A 20,595-nucleotide genomic window follows, 5' to 3' on the forward strand; every position below is an offset into this window, starting at 1 on the left:
GTCACAAGTTGGCTTGCTGAACACCTACTCTAACACCTCGAGGATATGACAAGTTCCTTGGCCTTGTGGTTGATGATCCCCGTGGATATGGCCAGTTAATTGCCTTCGTGACCATAGATCCCTGACCATACGAAGAGATTCCCATATTGCATGATATATTTCTCATATTGTAATTTTTATCCCAATATCTAGAGTTATTTTTAGAACGATCATTTGCTTCAAAAATATGATCCTTGGGTGTTCAACATTTTTTATGACTACTCTAGGGGTAATGAACTTATCTTTTTGTTGGATAGGTCTCTTGTAAAACAGTTTCATGTAATATCTTTATATATAGATAGATCACTTCTGTTCCTATTTTACGAGTGATTTATTTTATGCAATTGTTTATCTCATATGATACTCTACGGTTAATTTCCCCTCTTCCCACTCACTGATCGTGTAAACATGGCCCAAGTGATAACCCAAGACCCTCTCAAATTTTCAAATGTCCACCAATCTGCAATGAGCTACAAAAATTAATATTTCGGCCTCACAAATTTTAATTTTAAATAAATTCATTTTATAATTTCATAATCTCATCAAATCTTATTTTCATTTTTCAGAATCCGCATTTTGCTCGATTATGATTTTGAGCCTACCAATAATAGTGTCGTTTGGATTCGCTAATATTTCTTTCATTTGATAAATTTATATCAATTGGAGCACAAATTAAATCAATAATTCAATGTTGGATGGAGTTGGTGAAATTTGGCTTATCCCACGTTGAACAAGAAAAAAGAATGTGGAAGTCTTTTAAAGAGAAAATGTGTAAAACAAATGGAGACTAATATAGAGGAAACTCTCCCAATTTAAATATCATACTAGAATAAAATATTCAATAATTAAATATAAGCACGGACACAAACTCAGAATTATGTAATATTAATTCGGATTTATTTTTATTTTTATTATTTTTAATAATTAAAATAATAAATTATGCTATAGTATCCTGAATAAACTAATGTAACTTTTCGAGCTGAATAAGTATGTGTTCATAAAATAATCCAATGAACAAGTATCTATTCATAAATATGTATGTTTATTCAAGAAGTCATATATTCTCTTAAAGATTGTTTATGCAATATGAATACAAGTCTATTTTCTGAAATGAAAATACCAATTTTGTTTTCTTCATTTCATTTTTCTGAAGCAATCCAAAAATAATTCTCTAATTGTTTTGAGAGAATTTATGGAGTTGTATACATATAAATTCTGTTATTTTTCTGGCAGAAATATAATGGGGCACTATTTTCTTAAGAACCATGAAATCACGCTTGAAACAAAATCGTATTCTGAAATTCTTTTTGTAAAAGACAAAAGTTAGGCATTGAAATAATTTTACTCAATTTAATGGCTGATTAAATATAAAAACTATCTTTGTGGTCTTATTTTCCTTTGATTTATTTGAAATATACTAGAAAATGTAACAAAGACTCAGCATACGTAAAATTTAGTGCAATCTGGTGCTTTAAATTCACAGGCACACATAAATTGCGCACCAATCCAAGGCAAGACGCAGCCAGCGTTCGCATCGTTTCCGCATAGCCTCTTGCAGTTGCGTTCACAGACGAGGAATTCTAAATTCTGGCATGGATATTCAGGCAAGACTTTGTAGCAAACGGCCATATCTTTTTTTCCGATTGCCTGATTGCCCTCCGATTCAACTGCACAACACATTTGATACTTGTTGAGAACTTTGTACATGATGTGATGTCAAATTATATATATAAAACGATATTTTTGAAACAACCATGCAAAGACGTGCTTTGATTAAAAGCCGAATCGTCTTGGACGTTTCCAGGAAGAGTTTTCGATTCAGCTGCACAAGAACAACCAATGATAATTTGTTAGAACTTTATGGGCCACGTTGTATGAAATACCTTCTTGGTTATTTTTTTACAGTGAAAATTTAGAAAATGTTCTATCTAACATACATGGAATAATAGTACAAAGAACCAAAATCACGAAAAAATATGCAGATGATATCGCCATATTTTTACAAATATTTATATATCCCTTGTTGCATTGCGGTTGTGTTGCTCTTATATATGCTTGATGATGACCAGTATTAACAGATTATCTATCTAATACACCCCATATTTAATTTTTGCAATGTTTTGAGAATGTGATTTTAGTATTATAATTATCTATATATTCTTGGGTTAAATTAAATTTGTAATATACACCATATTTTCCATTAGAATAGTGGTGATTGATATGATATTATGAACCATATTGTACGATCTTAATAAAGTGCACAACTATCTTAATAACATTATATATATATAGTTTTCCGATAAAAAAAATAGTAACAATATAATGCAGTTAATCCTCAAGACTATTCAAGATTTCTGGAACAAAGAGCAATTTAATTTTATGTATTTTAGAATATTAATATATCTTGTAACAAAAAATAAATCTATTTTTTTAAAGAAATTTATTTTAACACATATTTAGTATCCTTTTTTTTACAACACATATTTTCTATCCTGAGAATCAGAATCCTTTACCGTTGGATTTTATAATCTTATCTCTATTTAAGAATATATTTGGACAAGTCTCAAATTCGAGATCCACAACGCCTCAACATTGTAATTTAAAAAAAATAATATCAGAAGCATTTACATTTATCCACAAACCAAACTAAATATTTCTCAAGTTTACAAAATCATTTAAAATAATTTGACGTTCTTAATAAAAAGTTATTATTGTTAAAGTAGGTGCCGAGCAAGTCAACTTATGACTAAATATTTATTGGCTCTTATGTCAAAATAGTTCTTATTTTAATAATATTTTACGATTTTATCCAATTATGGCAATTACTTTATCTGAATAATCATGCATGTTGCAAAGTCCTTGAATATACAATAGATATACCTGAAATCGCAAAGTAAGATCATGCAAAGTGTACCGTATATCCTGAACTTGTTTCTAGTCGAACCAGCCGCCTAAAACATAAAGGTCGCTTGAACTTGATACTAGCATAAAGCAACGTTATATTGGTAAGGGCATAGAGATATTCATTCATACAAATTAATGATCATTTAATGATGCACTGAATAACTTTCTATCAGACTGCCCAAGTGGTTATCACTTATCGAGTGGAATAGTTCGTAGTTATGATTGTATCAATTATTTTATATCAAACAAAGAACCAAAAACTCTACCCCTAAACCTCCAAACACATTCAGACATCACACAAAAGCCCTAGGTCTCTCCCAACAGCAGCAACATGCCACACACCACACGTTTTTGAGAAGGGATTCACATGATTTTGAAGGAAAACGTGGCCAGCCTTCATCCTCCATCTCTCCGCCAACGTCTCTCACATTGTAAATGATTTTTCGTGTGTAAAATACGCAAATGCACACCTTAATCTTCCTTCACTCATCTTTCACACCATATTTTATGTTTTGATACAAGATTACATGAAAAACATGATACACTTTGTATATTTTCGTTTTTATGGCATAACATGAACAAAATTATAGTTTTCATCTTTTAAAACTCTTGCTTACGATGCACAAAGGGGCTGTCATTGTAGGGTAACTATAAAGGACATTTTTCCACATGTTTAATGATCCTTAGGTGCACTCTTGCTTACGATGCACAAAGGGGCTGCCATTGTAGGGTAACTATAAAGGGCGTTTTTCCACATGTTTAATGATCCTTAGGTGCATATGTTTAAGGGCTGGACAAGATAAGGTAACATGATGCACAAAATTAATTTTCTAGAGTCCTAGGGTTTCGAACTTGGGTTCTAGGTTGGCAGAGCTATGGGCTGCCATTTGGGTTGTGCTCAAGGGTCATAGGGCGGTCTAGTCATGGTCCTAGACGGGCTGTGCAAGGTCCGGAAGGGGAGGTGGAAGGCTGCTATCCGGGGTCGCGTAGGGCTTGAAAGGTAAAGGTTGGAGGGATGGTCGTGTAAGGGCTATAGAGGCTGGTCCATGAGTGTCCTAAGTGTTCGGTCAAGGTCCTAGGATGGCTGGTTAGGGTCTAGTCACGGTGGTTAAGGGCTGGAGTCAAGGGACATATCAGTTGATCAAGCTAGGGTTTGAATGAAATAGTGCAAATTTTCAACGGCTGTTCCAAGCTTATGCAAGGGCTTTAATTTGCTTGATTTGGGTTGTATAAGGAATGGTTAGGTGTTAATAAGATATGGTTCAAGTTTGGTTAAGTTTCGAGTCAATTCGGGTTAAGACCGAGACATACGACTAAGCTATTAAAAAAATTTGGGAAAGTAGTCGAGAAACGTAATTTTACCTCTAAGAAATATTTATGGGTGTATTTTAAGGTGGTATGTTAGGTTTGGATGGAATTGGATCGTCGTTTTAAGGTTCAAGGGTAAATTAGGAAAGTTAGGTTTTCAGGAGCAAAACAGTCATTTTACAATTGAAAAATGTTAAACATCCTGACAGTGCCCTGAATTCTGTAATGAATGCTAAAATGTTTATTTTAAATGTTTAAGGAATTTTATGATGAAACGTTAATGTTAAAAGACGTGTTGCATGCTTGGTTTAAAAGAAAATGATATATATATGCATGGATTTTTAAAGTGATGAAAATAATGAAAGGTTGAAGGAGGTGACTTGATTGTGACATAAAAAGATATGATTGAGGATATCGTGAGGGGAATGGCCTCAAAGGGTGACTGTTAATGGAGAAAACCCTAGAGGAAGCCCGACGATCGTATTTCTATCAAAAGGATATGATGATATGATTATATGTAAGACAAATGCTCAGTTAACGGGTGAGAGTTTCGCTGATGTCCGCGCAGCCTGGTACTATGGTTATACGTAGATGGATCCATTGACCTACAGCTGAAACGAAGTCACAATTAACGATTTGAATTCAATAAAAATAAAACGTATATGTATATGATGAAAGGAAATGTTTATGATGAAAGGTTTAAAGTTATGCATATTCATGAAAAGTTATTTTTAATAAAAGTATTTTATTGATGCATGTGATTGTAAATGTACTACTTGTTATCATGATTAAGGCTTGCTGAGTCACTAGACTCACTAGGTGTGATTGATGTAGGTGAGCATGGTTTTGATGGAGGACTTAATGGTTGAACTAGCTGGATTGTGGTACACATAACCCGAGGACCTTTGCTAGTTTTCTGCATTATGTTTATGATTTAAGTTTATTTAAAGATTTTATGACTTATGATGCTTTTGAAATATTTTGAGGGATTAAGATGTTTATGCTTTATTTTAAAGAATACTAAATTTAGGTTTGGTTGACGTGTATGATATAATGTTTTGAATTGTGTTTTTGGATTTTCAAATAGTAGGTTCATTGGTTTATTTTTAAATGATGCAAAATATTTATATATATGTGCATGTGTTCGGCCGAAAGCTTAAGAAAGAAAAAAATTCTAGTATATTTTAAAGAAAAATGAGTTGTCGATCTTTCAAATCCCGGATAAGAATAAATGTTATTATGAATCACAAAAAGTTGTGAACCCATATGTAGCTGTATCTCTGAACTACTGAGGGTCACACAAGTATCTGATTATGTGTTCCCATTGAGATAGTCAAATTCAATGTTTTGGTTAAGGAGTTTAATGGAAGATATCGAAGTAAGCTTAACTTATAATTAATTGAGAAGAATTGAACTGTCTGTTTTGATTAATGAGTTCACAATACTGGAAACTGAAAAAAAAAGTGGATTAGTGGAAATTTGATCTTTGAAATTTTCAGTTTTCATTACATGAACAAAATTTGTACCCTTGGTAAAATTGTCGTTGTCTGATATTATATTTGGGTTATAATTAGTTCACTAGTGTACGAGAGTACGAGTATCTTTCCTCTAGAGACTGTGTTTCACAATTGTTATTCTCAATTATTAAAATCTTTAGCAACGATAATTTGGATGACTGTTTATGATTACTACGATTAAATAAAAACTCAAAGAAATGATTCATAACTTAAATGATGAAATAAATAAGGTAAATGATTGATTAAATATTCAATGAGAAATGAATTTGTTGAGAATCTCGGTTCATCTACGCCTCGCTAATTTATTTAATTCGTTCGACAATGATCTATGCTTTCGACGTGATTTCTTATCCAATTGAACACGTCCTCTCGAGCTATGCCAAACTAATTCGACTTAGTGAAGTAATTAAATTTCTTTAATTATTTATCAAAGGTGAATTGCATTTCGTTTTATGAATCCCCTAGCTTTCTCCCTACCAGACTATGACTATCGACGCATATCCGACTTCATATTTCTATATAAATTTTATATTCATGAACTATGCTACCCGTTCCTATCACGGGCTAATCTCTCGAACTCACTCGCAATATGATATCGTTATAAAAGTTAGCTACGCTTCAACAACGTAATGAAAATAATAGCACAATCAAGATAAATAAAAAGTCGATACAAGAATTAATTAAACTCGGTTTCGGGGTAGTATTTTGTAGTGCAAAAATTCAGTACACGTATAACCAATGCAGTTACTTAATTATTAAAGCATTTATTTAAATTAAAAAATGAGTTTTAGCCATGCATGATTTATTTAAATGTATTATTTTAAATTATTTATGTTTATGTGATGCGCGTTAAAATGTGTTTCGAGTTTCATATTTCAGGCTATTACTCGATGCGGGGACGAGAAAAAGAGACCGTCGACGATTTTTGGCAATTTTAAACGTGGTATTTTATTTTAAGTAAAGAATGAGGCATTTTAAAGAATTTATTTAGTTTTAGCATTCTAAAAGCCTAAGTTTATTTTAGTGAGTTTAGAATTTTAAATTTTTAAAGTTTAGCAAGTGTGCTTTGTATTTTAAATTAGGGACTTGGATTGTAGTGAGGATTAACATTTTAATTAGCCTTTTTATTAGCATTTTTAATTAATATTTTTAATTTTGTAATTAAGCCATTTAATTCCCTAATTAAACACAAAACTCACGCACACACACACTTTTACACACACCTATACATGACACAACACACACATATTTCATTCAAACTTTTATTATTTTGAGAAGAGAAAACCTATGGTTCTTATATCTTACAGCAGCCGCACCCTTTCCTCTAAATTTCCAGCAAACTTTCTTCACTTTCATTACAAGAAAATAGTGCAACATTCGTCCCGGATCAACCTCGCTTCCTTCCTGCGTCGGAATCGTCATTTCGGTAACGTTAAAGATTTAAAGAAAGGTATATTCTTTTTTTCCTGTGTCGATCTTGTCAAAGTATTAATTTAATGTGTTTTGTGTGAAAACATGAGTATGTTATGTAGTAGTTTGAGCAGAAAATTTATTGGATGTGTTTTGAAGGAGTTTTTAGATCTCAAAACTCGTTTTTACTGTTCTTTTAAATACTGAGGTATTTCGGTCGCTTTTATGGAAAAAATTTAAACATATCAAACGTAGAACTTTTTGATACCTTCGATTTGATATAAAATAAGAAATATTTGGATAAATATTGAGTGAGTTATGGTGTTTTTTGTGGGACTGCTCAAACTGCATTTTCTAAAAATCATGTTAGTGATGCGTTCTTGAAGTTTTATGGTTGCAAGCTTCGTTGAGAATCGACAGGTGATCGCTGCTGCATTTAGGTATGTCGTTTATGATGTTGGGATGGTGATTGACTTTTCGTTTCTTGTCGTTAGGCACTTGGGAGATTGAGTAGTCGTCAAAAAATTCGTTTTGTTGTCAAAAGTCGTGTTCTCGGGTTGTTGAGTTACTTGCGATATGTGGTTGTTTTGGGACAATTGAATAGGCTCGAGTCAGTGTTATGGTATCCTAGGATGGGTCTCGAGGTGTCGATTCATAGTCCGTACAATCTAGCTAAGGAGATTAAGCGTCACGTGTATTAAATTTCCGTTGGTTTGCGTCAACAGTGGGTACACGGACCCTGGCACGAGGTCCATGCCTTTGATTTTTTCGAAGTGATTTTTTACAGTATCTACACGGACCTAGGCACGGGGTCCGTGCCTTCCCTTTTCTGCACGACACATCTTACAGTACCTACACGGAACTAGAGCCGGACCTGGGCACGGGGTCCGTGTACTCCATTTTGGGAAAATTATGTTGAATCATTTGAGGTTCGATGTGTACTCCATTTTGGGAAAATTATGTTGAATCATTTGAGGTTCGATACCTTATTTTAGTGCAAAGTTTAATAAGGTCGAGTCAAGGAAATCTTAGAACGTCTTAAGGAAATGAATGAGCTTGTGTATAAGCATGATTATTATGTCTAAGTTACACCAGTTAAGTATTCGAATTCATGTTAGTATGTTGCAGCAGTGGCCCAAGCGAAATCTAACGAATCCTTCAACGCAAAGTAATTATGTTCGACGTGCAAAGAAAATATTTCAAGATTTTGAGGTATGCTAAATGTCTTGTGACCAATTTATGCATGAGATATGAGATTGGAAAGCGGTAAAGCATGACCAGGGACCAATCCACCCTGTTAAAGCATGAACGAGTTTCGATCAGGATTGGAAAGCGTTAAATCATGAACGGGGACCACTCCACCCGTTAAAGCATGAGTGGGGATCTCATATTTTTGGCAGTGGATTTTTCTTTGTCAGCCCAGTATAATGGTTTAGTCTGATCAGGCGATTTATGTTATGGGTCACTTGCTTTGAAACATGCATCTACGCAAAATGATGAAGTTTATGTATGTTCAAGTATGTACAAGTATGCAAGCATGTTTAAGAAAAGTTTCACGTTATGGCACGTCTATGTATGTATGTAAGTTCAAGCTTTTATACGCACTTTCAAGTTCAAGTATGTAGGTACTATTTTGAAGTTGCATATGGTTTTATTTCGTATTACTTGCTACTTCCAGTTTATACGTGTTGAGTCTTTAGACTCACTAAACTTGGTCGATACGGTGTAGTTCGGGGACGAACCAAGCGGAAGCTGGTGGGCATGTTAGGCCGAGGCCGAAGAGGGTGGGGTGATCGTTGGTGCCATGAGGTTGCACGAACAATGAGCGGCTCCTTGCAGGTTTCTAGGCGGAGGAAACATGGATGAACCGATCTTACACTGGAAGAAGAGAGATTCGGAAACTGTTCAGGTATGGGACTGTGCAGATGAAGAGGGCTTAAAATATTTGTAGGTAAGGTGCATCTTCTTTTCGATCACATAAGAGCTCCAAAGTTAAGCGTGCTTCACTTGGGGTAATTTTGGAATGGGTGACCTCCTGGGAAGTTTCCTAGAGTATGTGTGAGTGAGGGCATAAGCACGCTGGAAAGACTCGTCTTGGTACAGTGAGGACAGTCGTCGAACCACGCTGTAGTGGATGCAGGGGCGAGGCCTCGACCGGAAGCTATGTATGAACGATTTAGGAGGATCAGTCCGAAAGAGTGTTCGGGGACGACTGACCCGATGATAGCGGAGGGATGGATTAAATCCATCGAGGTGATATTTGACTTTATGGAACTGGCAGATGCAGACAAGGTTAGATGTGCCACCTTCTTGTTGACTGCAGACACCAGACTATGGTGGGAAATTGCATTAGTGTCAGTTAACATGAAAACACTGACGTCGAATGGATTTAAGGAGGTATTTTACTCCAAGTAATTCACTGAGGAAGTACGCTCCAGATTGACTAGGGTGTTCATGACGTTGCGTTAGGGGGATAGCAGCGTTGCGGAATTTGTGAGGAAGTTTGAGAGGGGGTGTCACTTTGTATCCCTGATAACTAATGATGCCCAAGGGAAGCTGAGGCATTTCATGGATGGGTTGCGGCCGATCTTGCGCCGTGATGTTAGGGTTGCTGGTCTGACTACCTATGCCGTTGCAGTATCTAGAGCCTTGGCGGCCGAGCAGGACCAGAGAGATATCGAGGTTGATAGGCAGGGCAAGAGGCCGTATCAGGCCCCACAACATCAGCGACCTCAGTTTAAGAGGCCGTTCCAGGGGCAACCAGGGAAGAAGCCTTATCAGGGACCGCCAAAGGGCAAGGTTCCTATGCCACAGCAGAAGGCGCCACAGAGGTCAGGAGAACACCCGGTGTGCCCGAAGTGCAACCGCCAGCACCCGGGACTATGTTTGTAAGGGTCAGGCAAGTGTTTCAAATGCGGAGCAAGTGACCACATGTTGAAGCAGTGCCCATAGTGGAGGCAGCCGACCTAGGGGAGAGTGTTCGCCATGCATGCTCAGGAGGCGAACCCAGACACGACACTGCTGACTGGTAAACTTTTCTACTTAAGCTCAATATTATTTCTCCATGCATGTTTTGAATTTGAATCGGAATTATTAGTGTGCTACTTAGTAATTTTGTGACTGAGTGTAGAGATTTCTATTATGTATGAGGTCAAGGTTAGAAATTTTGGAATATAAGTGTTGTGTTGTGCTAACGTCTCTCAGGAAATATTTTCATTAAGAGATTAGCTACGAAGGCCCTGATAGATTCAGGAGCCACTCACTCTTTTATTTCAGAGACATTCGCTAGTCACCTGGACGTCGAGTCTATTGGACTCGACGTGAGTTATTCAGTGACAGTTCCATCAGGGGAAGGATTGTCAACTACTAGCGTGGTAAGAGATATCTATCTGGAACTGCAGGGCCACCTAGTGTATGCCGCTTTGATTGTGTTGCCGATGCCAGAATTTTATATCATTTTGGGAATGGACTGGCTGACAAAGAATAGAGTCCTCATTGATTTCCAGAAAAGGTCAGTGTTAGTAAGACCTTTAGGCATGGAGCAGTTTCTCTTCGAGCCCGCTAGATGTAGGAGTTTCCCTCGCATGATCTCTTGCATGCAAGCGCGGAGACGTATGCACAAGGGTTGTCAGGCTTTCTTGGCCAACGTTATTTCAACACCTGAAATGCTCACCCCTTCTATAACTGATGTACCAGTTATCAGAGATTTTCCTCACGTCTTTTTTCAGATGACGTCACAAGCCTTCCACCAGAGAGAGAGGTGGAGTTTGCGATTGATCTCATTCCAGGCAACATGCCAATCTCGAAGGCACCGTACCGGTCAGCTCCAGCTGAGATGTTAGAGCTCAAACAGCAGATTCAGGAGATCCTATACAAGGAAATCATTCGCCCTAGTTTCTCACCATGGGACGCACCAGTGCTCTTTGTGAAGAAGAAAGACGGGAGCATGAGGCTGTGTATCGATTACCGGGAACTGAACAAGGTGACGATCAAGAATAAATACCCACTTCCAAGGATCGAGGACTTGTTCTATCAGTTGCAGGGTGCTACAGTGTTCTCTAAAATAGATCTTCGATCAGGGTATCACCAGCTGAAGGTGAAAGATGCAAATGTTCGCAAGAAAGCCTTCAGGACAAGGTATGGGCATTACGAGTTCTTAGTTATTCCTTTCGGACTGACTAATGCTCCAGCAATTTTCATGGACTTGATGATCCGAGTATTCCAGCTCTACCTAGATCTGTTCGTCATAGTGTTCATTGACGACATTCTTATATACTCAAAGAGCCAGATTAAATTGTCAGATTAACAGAGATACAACTTTCGTATAAATAAATCATAAATCAACAAATACTTGAACAAAACACGAATATTAAATTAAAGTGCAAAAAGTCCTGGAATAAGGCGTGGCCACGCCTTGTGACGATATTTCAACTGCCAAAAATTGCAAGGAGGGAAAATCTAGAAAAAATATTATCTATTATTTTATATTTTAAGATTAAGGGTTAATTAAGAGATTAGTGGCCTTTTTTAGCTTCAATAATTAAAAAACCCAAAAGCCTACCATCAAACACAAGAAACGGCCGCTATAGAAGATTTGAAGAATCAAATTGGAAAAGCTCTCACCAACAACTCACGTACAAAAGGAGGTTCTTGAGAGTCAAGGAAGAAAAGCTTTCTCCAATCACCAAATATTGACACAAAAATCAACTTCTATGTCTAAACATCAAAACTTATATAATTATTATATCATATTTTCATAAATAATTTATTATCCCCGAGTCAAACATTTCATGTTAAGTCGGAAGCTTATCTTCGATAGGTAGATTCCCAAAAAGATAAGTTAAATTATATCAAATATGTGTATTCCCAAAAATATAATTCAACTTATAACTGATAGGTACATTCCAAAAAATATAATTCAATTTATTTTTGTAAATTCCCAAAGAAATATTGCACTTCTTTCTTATCGTATCATATAACCATAATACTAGTCTAGCCTATCTTATCATCTCTCCATCATTACTGTTATTGAAGAACCTAAAGGGGGGGTGAATAGGTTCTTTAAGGCCCTTTAGCGTTTTTAAAACGAGTTTGCAAAAATTGCAAGCAGAAGACTTGAGGGACAATCACAAATAAAAATGAATGCGTAAAGTAAGTGCGTAAAATAAATGCGTAGTAAAGCAAATGCGTAAAGTAAAGAGGGATAGAGATGTTTATGGAAGTTCGACGAAGAATCGTCTACGTCTCCCCTTCTCGATGAGGATCGAGGTATCACTATGACGACTTGGCTTTAGGAGCTCCAAGCTAGCTTTTACAACCACGCCTCGATGCGTCTACTTGGCCTTGAGGGCTCCAAGGATAGCCACGAACTTTACAACCCACTCGAGAGTATTACTTTCACTCTTTTTCTACAACTCTTTTGATATTACAACTCTTTTAATCAACGCACACAAGAGATAGTAGAAAGCTTTGTAAGAGACAAGAGAGAATGGAGTGGGATGATTGAGAATGCATCCTCAAAGGCCTATTTATACTAGTCTTGGACGCCAAGGTTCGGATCTTCTGTTTATACTTCGGAACGTCCGATGTGATTGAAATCAATTTGCGTAATTCTGGAATGACTTCGGATCTTCCGTTCTTGACTTCGTAGGGTCCGAACATATGCTTCGGAGAGACCGATCAAACTTCGTTTCTTCTGAACAGTTCTTTTAGACAGTGGATGAACAACTTCGGAAGGTCCGAACTCCAGTTCGTACCGTCCGAACATTCCCGCGTTTCCGGAGATTTGAAATCTTCAACACTTCGTAGCTTCCGATCATGTCCATCGTAGCGTCCGAAATCTACTCAATCAACAGTCAGATCAATTTGTCTCCGGATTGAAGTGATTTGATTGCTTGTGTTCGGAACGTCCGATCCAGTCTTCGGAACGTCCGAACTTGCTCCTCACAGCTTCCGAACAGCTTCTATTTTGCTTCTGATTGGCACAATTTCGGAACGTCCGAACCAAATTTCGGATCTTCCGAACGTAACCTTGTTCTTAATTTCCTGCATGCCTCAATATAAAACATTAGTACATTTTTAATCCAAGTTTTGGTATCATCAAAACAAAAACTTTGGGATATGTTACAGCATTAAAAACATTAATCTCATCCTCGAGATTTGTATGCGTTTAAGGCGTAACAATCTCCCCCTTTTTGATGATCACAAAACTTGGTTAAAAATTGAGAAACAATAATCAACATAATCTAATGGTTATTAAATAACTCCCCCTTAATCAAATAACAAGTCTAAGAGGTTGAATTAATAGCAATTTTAACCAAATAAATTCTCCCCTTTTTTACGATAATCAAAAAGACATAAGCATAAAGAGAGACAAATAAACAGGTAAAATATCCACTAATAAATGCAAGTCTTTTATACAATGATGCATAAAGATAAAATAAACAAAAATAACAAAAACATAAGCTAAGAATCCGCATCCTCGAACGATCCGAACACGTTCGGTGGATCTGAAGTGAAACGAAGCATCCGAATAAGGAACGGTGATTCCGAAGTAGCCAAGATGAGGAACACCTCCCTCATCTTTGTCGAGTCTGACTGTCGTGCTCATAGGTGTGGATGAGGCTTTGGAAGACTCCATCCCAAACCTTTTGAGCATCTCCTTGATGTACTTCCCTTGGTTGACAAAGAAACCATCCTTGCATTGCTTGATTTGGAGACCAAGGAAGTAGTTGAGCTCGCCCATCATGCTCATCTCAAAGTGATCCTGCATAAGCTTAGAAAATTCTCTACACAAGTGTTCATTAGTAGCACCAAAAATAATATCATCTACATATATTTGTACTATCAGCAAATCATTATCTTTAGTCAAGGTAAACAAGGTAATATCAACTTTACCCCTACAAAAACCATTAGACAGCAAGAAAGTAGACAATTTCTCATACCAAGCTCTAGGAGCTTGTTTCAAACCATACAAAGCCTTATCAAGTTTATACACATAATCAGATAAGTGCACATCTTCAAAACCAACAGGTTGCTCAACATACACTTCTTCTTTCAAATCACCATTAAGAAAAGCACTTTTAACATCCATTTGAAACAATTTAAAGTCTCTAGAGCAAGCAAAAGCAAGTAGCATGCGAATGGATTCTAGTCTAGCAACAGGGGCATAAGTCTCATCATAATCAATTCCCTCTTCTTGACTATATCCTTTAGCTACTAGCCTAGCTTTATTTCTAGTGATTGTACCATGCTCATCTAACTTGTTCCTAAATACCCATTTAGTTCCTATGACAGGTCTATCAGTGGGTCTAGGTACAAGATTCCAAACTTTATTCCTTCTAAATTCATTTAGTTCATCTTGCATAGCAATAATCCAAGAATCATCAAGTAAAGCTTCTTCTATGTTCTTAGGCTCTATGTGAGAAAGAAAAGCAAGATAATTGCACATATTAGAGGAGCGAGTAGATACTCCCTTCGATGGGCTACCAATGATGAGGTCCATGGGATGATCCTTGTGCGTAATCCACTCCTTCGGAAGAGGTGCGTCCTCTTGATCTTTAGGAACATCATCTAGGCTTGTGGACTCCAACTCTTCGCCAAGGATATCTATATCATCATCATCAGAAACAACAGGTCTAGGCAAGCAAGGGTTAGTTTCATCAAATATGACATGAATAGATTCTTCAACTAGTAAAGTGCGTTTATTAAAGACTCTATATGCTTTGCTAGAAGTAGAGTAACCAAGAAAGATACCTTTGTCCGATTTAGCATCGAACTTACCCAGGTTGTCCTTACCATTGTTGTGGATGAAGCATTTTGATCCAAAAGCGCGGAAGTAAGAAATGTTAGGCTTTCTCCCTTGTTGGATTCAATGATAGCCGTGCGCTTTGCATCCCATTCCGCCGGTAGTGCTCGAAGGGCTCTCCTCCACACTTGTTTAGTTGGGTAGTTCTCACCAAGTTGGGCAAGCTCATTGATGATTTGGGTGAGCCGCCGGAATATGGTGTCGATATCCTCCTTGGGTTCCATCTCAAAGGTCTCGTACTTGAGTTGGAGAAGATCTATCTTCGTTTCTTTGACTTGATTGGTTCCCTCGTGGCAAATCTCCAATTTGTCCCAAATCTCTTTGGCGGAGGTGCAAGCCGAGATTCGGTTGTATTCATTCATATCTAGGGAACAATGAAGAATATTCATAGCTTTAGCATTTTGAGAGATAAGTTTCATATCGTCCTTGGTGAGGTCATCCATTCCCTTAGGAATTTCCTTATCATCCACCGTTTTCATGGGGATATAGGGACCTTTCACCGTTATTTTCCAAAGGTCGTAATCGACGGATTGGATGTATAGAGATATTCTATTCTTCCAATATCCGTAATTGGTACCATTGAAAAGAGGGGGACGATTTGTGGATTGTCCTTGGGCATACTCGCTTGCTAGATTGGCCATTTTAAAAGATTTTGAAAAACTAGGCTCTGATACCACTTGAAGAACCTAAAGGGGGGGTGAATAGGTTCTTTAAGGCCCTTTAGCGTTTTTAAAACGAGTTTGCAAAAATTGCAAGCGGAAGACTTGAGGGACAATCACAAATAAAAATGAATGCGTAAAGTAAGTGCGTAAAATAAATGCGTAGTAAAGTAAATGCGTAAAGTAAAGAGGGATAGAGATGTTTATGGAAGTTCGACGAAGAATCGTCTACGTCTCCCCTTCTCGATGAGGATCGAGGTATCACTATGACGACTTGGCTTTAGGAGCTCCAAGCTAGCTTTTACAACCACGCCTCGATGCGTCTACTTGGCCTTGAGGGCTCCAAGGATAGCCACGAACTTTACAACCCACTCGAGAGTATTACTTTCACTCTTTTTCTACAACTCTTTTGATATTACAACTCTTTTAATCAACGCACACAAGAGATAGTAGAAAGCTTTGTAAGAGACAAGAGAGAATGGAGTGGGATGATTGAGAATGCATCCTCAAAGGCTTATTTATACTAGTATTGGACGCCAAGGTTCGGATCTTCTGTTTATACTTCGGAACGTCCGATGTGATTGAAATCAATTTGCGTAATTCTGGAATGACTTCGAATCTTCCGTTCTTGACTTCGTAGGTTCCGAACATATGCTTCGGAGGGACCGATCAAACTTCGTTTCTTCTGAACAGTTCTTTTAGACAGTGCATAAACAACTTCGGAAGGTCCGAACTCCAGTTCGTACCGTCCGAACATTCCCGCGTTTTCGGAGATTTGAAATCTTCAACACTTCGTAGCTTCCGATCATGTCCATCGTAGCGTCCGAAATCTACTCAATCAACAGTCAGATCAATTTGTCTCCGGATTGAAGTGATTTGATTGCTTGTGTTCGGAACGTCCGATCCAGTCTTCGGAACGTCCGAACTTGCTCCTCGCAGCTTCCGAACAGCTTCTATTTTGCTTCTGATTGGCACAATTTCGGAACGTCCGAACCAAATTTCGGATCTTCCGAACGTAACCTTGTTCTTAATTTCCTGCATGCCTCAATATAAAACATTAGTACATTTTTAATCCAAGTTTTGGTATCATCAAAACAAAAACTTTGGGATATGTTACAGCATTAAAAACATTAATCTGATCCTCGAGATTTGTATGCGTTTAAGGCGTAACATTTATTTTTCCATTATTGGGTGCTTCTTCTTCTTCCACGTTTTCCACGACAAGGTGCATATAGTTATTTTTTTCTTGCAGTCTATCCATAGCACCATGAAGCTTGGCGATGTAACGTTTTTGCTTACTAGCAAGTTCTTCATGTTGATGAAGAGAGCGGTTAGCAAGATCCTTCCCAGTTTTAATCCTTACTATCAACTTTCTATTAGAGGAAGCTAGTCGTACCACGTGAGATAGGTTACATAGTGTTTGGGCGAGCTGGCTCTCTGCTCGATCAAGGTAATGGGTGAGACGCTGTATATAAGTTTGAAGCAGGTTCTTAATCTCCATGAGTTCTTGTTTCCCTTGTTTTCCTCTAGAGAGTTGAGCCTTTAGGGTTGCAATCTCTTTTGTTTGGTTTTCAATGGTAAGTTGACTCATGCGAAGGGCATCTTGATCATGAGTACAAGGGCATCCATTTACTAGAATAAATTGAGGTAAAATTTCAGAATAGTATCAAAGTAAAGGATAGAAAGGTAAAAAATTTGGATTGAAACAAAGTTTTCGTGGAACTTTCTATACTAGAAATTTTAGAATGATTGAAGGAGATAGACTTCGAATTTCAAAGGAAATGATCACGAAATAAGACGTGAATTAATCTGATGGGTGAGTTGACTTCAGATGGGAATTCACTAGGCTTTTGCCTTGTCAAATTTTGTCTAACAAAATCCGAGTGGGATTATGAACCTGGCGGCTCTGATACCACTTAAATTTCACGCCCCGTGTCCGAATCGTCGATTACATCCAGCATTGTTTAACAATTTCTTGAAAAAAAATAAGCCTCATATCGAAATGCCAAATAACCAGTCTTTTTCAATAATAAGACATTGTCTTTACATTGACAATAGAATAAAATACATTAGAGTTGCAAATACAGAAACTAAAAAAAGGAAAAGAATAAAAATCTCAATTCTTGATCTCGTCTTTCGATCACCATCCCCAGAATGCTTCCTGCTCTTCATCATTCAGTTGTTCTTCATTTTTATCTGAAATTTGTAAGGGGTGAGTGTTTGGGAAGCACTCAGCATGTGGGGGTCGATCGATTTCCATTGATACATATAGAACTTAGTCTTTAAAACATTTTTTTAACAAACTTTCAAATCTTATTACTTTTAATTTATAATAACAGGTACGAATCGAATATGAGATAGAAGTTAACAGATGATTCAGAGTAATTCAGAAACAGATCTGATCAATTCAGAACAGACACAACACTGTTATTAATCTCATTTCCATGGTCAGATTGTCCCCAATATGTTAGTCTTCTAAGGGGTGAGGCCAGAACACGGTTTTATACCCACCGATGGGGGCCAGACAGAACATGGTTTTATACCCACCCATGGGAGCCAGACAGAATTACAATTATTGTCCCATTTCAAATCAATTTGTAACAGTGCAACACAGAATTCAAAAGTAATCAGACAGAACTTATTAGAATTTCAGACGGATACAATGGAATCAAATAATTTCGAAGAATAGAAGAAAACATATAATCGATCGAAATTTTAAAACAAAATAGACTGAATTTTAGAAAAAGGAGACACACATACAAGAATGTCATATTATTTAAATGAAAACTTTAAAATACAAAAATATACGTAACAAAAACCCACTTGCATTTCTTGAAGTTACGGTTCGAAATGTGGAGAACTTGGTTGAACGAAACTTGCTGGATTTTGGCCGAGTGATGACCGAACCTGGACAAGATCTTCACGACAGTATGGACAGTAGATTACAGCACTGAAAAGCAGGAGCAACTCCTCCTTCTTCCTTCTTGCAAGAGACGGTCGAGAGGTGGTTTTGGAGGGGAAAGGAGCCGATTTTTCTTGCTGAATTTTAGGTGTGGTTTCTTCTACACCTTGAGTGGTATTTATAGGTGCCAAAGTGTCTTCTCAACACCCCATGGCCGAAATATTGGGCTCCAAGAAATGATATAAATATAATCAAGGCCATCTCAAGCACCAAGAGTCATTTCCTGCACCATAAATGTGTCCTAGTCCCTCAGCTCCTCCCTTAGCTCCTTCATTGGTTTTCTTAATGGTCATTTCTTGTATAATAAGTTTTCCAAACCTTTAGCTCATTTAGCTCCTTCCTTGGTTAACTCAATGGTCATCTCTCGCACAATAAGTTTGTCCAAACCTTTAGCTCCTCTTCTTGATTAACTCAAACGTCATTCTTGCACATTAAATTTGTCCAATCCTTTAGCTCTTCTTCTAGCTCCATTTTGGTTCTTTTAAAACAAGAAAGGATGTGCTTCTTTGAACTAGGATATTGAATTCACGAGCTAGGGATTTCCTCCCCGACAATCAATGAGCTTCCTTGAGCTGAGGGTTTTAGCTTATGAGCCGAGGGTTTCTTTTCCAAGAATCTTGGAGCTTCCTTGAGCTGAGGGTTTTAACTTATGAGCTGAGGGTTTCTTTGCCAAGTGACGTACCCTCAATTCTCAAGGTTTTGCATTGCCTCGGCTTCTTTTTGAGCTACTTTCCGAGCCTTTTGAGTTGCTTTTCTTCGAAATATCCGGGTTCTCACACATAGTACTCTAAGGAAGAAATTGATGAAGTGCGATCCGAGTGGGAGGATTGCATACAAGATTATATTTACGAATATGTATGCAAAGTATTGATGAAGTGGTCCGTGTTACAATGACCCAAATCCATCATTTTTCTATTTTCTTCAATAAATGCTGCCTTTGAGCACATATTCTGGTATTGATAGTAAATACACTAAATCACATGAACATTCTGCTCATGATCTTGAACTGTATATTTGGTAAAAATTCCAGGTAGGTTGATGAAACAGAGCTTGACGAAACGGAGCTTGTGAATATTTGTTTCACATTAGTTCTAGCTTCCTAGAACATAAATGTTATTGTACATCATAAATATTAGTTTTATACAACTATTTTTTTTCTTCATACAGGCTTTATATCAGAAAAATGGGAATATATTTTTTTTAACAACCATTCAAAAAGTAACGACATCATCACAAAGTAAGTGTATTCTTAATCATGTCAATATTCTCTGTCTTTGTATGTAGGTTAGTGTTGCGATTGTCTTTGTTGATTATTTGAGCATCGCAATTGGATATTGTCAAACCTTGGCTACAAAATCTGGGTTCAGTTTGATATCATTAACTAATCTGATATGTTGTATACAATGTAAAAATTCACTTAGCTTTCAAATTCCAATGTGTGGGATATATTTATTATGGAAAAACAATGTATTATCGTCTCTATGCACCATTTGTGTTAGCTGCGCTTCCAGTGCATGTCTTTGCTTGCAATCTCATCTGTTACATGGGGTTTTTGATGCAGAAATGTTGTTGAGGTTTGAGGAGATCGATGCCGATGATGACAAAAGATTACAGTATATCCGTATTTTCTGTTTGGAAAATATTGATATTGTGGGACTCTACTGCCACTGTACCGTACCGTACTTTTTACTACTTAAAATTTGCGGAAAAATTTAAAATTTTCTTAAATAAACGTGAACATTCAAAATTCGATAAAAGAAATAAACTGTACGTCTTACGAGTTGTTGCAACAAAGGTTTGAAGTTTAAAGTTTGAAAAAAGTATTAAATGTTTTCATAAGACTTAAAACATGACGGTCCTTGGGTTTAGCCTCCCGCTCAGTCTAAGCATGCTCCTTGGTCCCCACCTCCAGCCTCTTCATAACATCCTCACCTGCATCGATCAAGTCTAGTGAGTCTAAAGACTCAACACGTATAAACTGGAAGTAAC

At 37.1% G+C, this 20,595-nt stretch overlaps 1 long non-coding RNA gene across 1 annotated transcript; it reads right to left on the minus strand.

Annotated features, from left to right (window-relative positions):
* Nucleotides 1–1,413: 1,413 nt before the first annotated feature.
* Nucleotides 1,414–2,045, minus strand: LOC140812207 (uncharacterized). Its single transcript, XR_012113624.1, has 3 exons — nucleotides 1,977–2,045; nucleotides 1,793–1,861; nucleotides 1,414–1,706 (listed from the first exon to the last, which is right to left on the minus strand). It is a non-coding gene; the product is annotated as an uncharacterized lncRNA (long non-coding RNA).
* Nucleotides 2,046–20,595: the final 18,550 nt, after the last annotated feature.

Source organism: Primulina eburnea, chromosome 1, assembly GCF_022965805.1.
Source record: "Primulina eburnea isolate SZY01 chromosome 1, ASM2296580v1, whole genome shotgun sequence".
Classification (NCBI taxonomy): domain Eukaryota; kingdom Viridiplantae; phylum Streptophyta; class Magnoliopsida; order Lamiales; family Gesneriaceae; genus Primulina; species Primulina eburnea.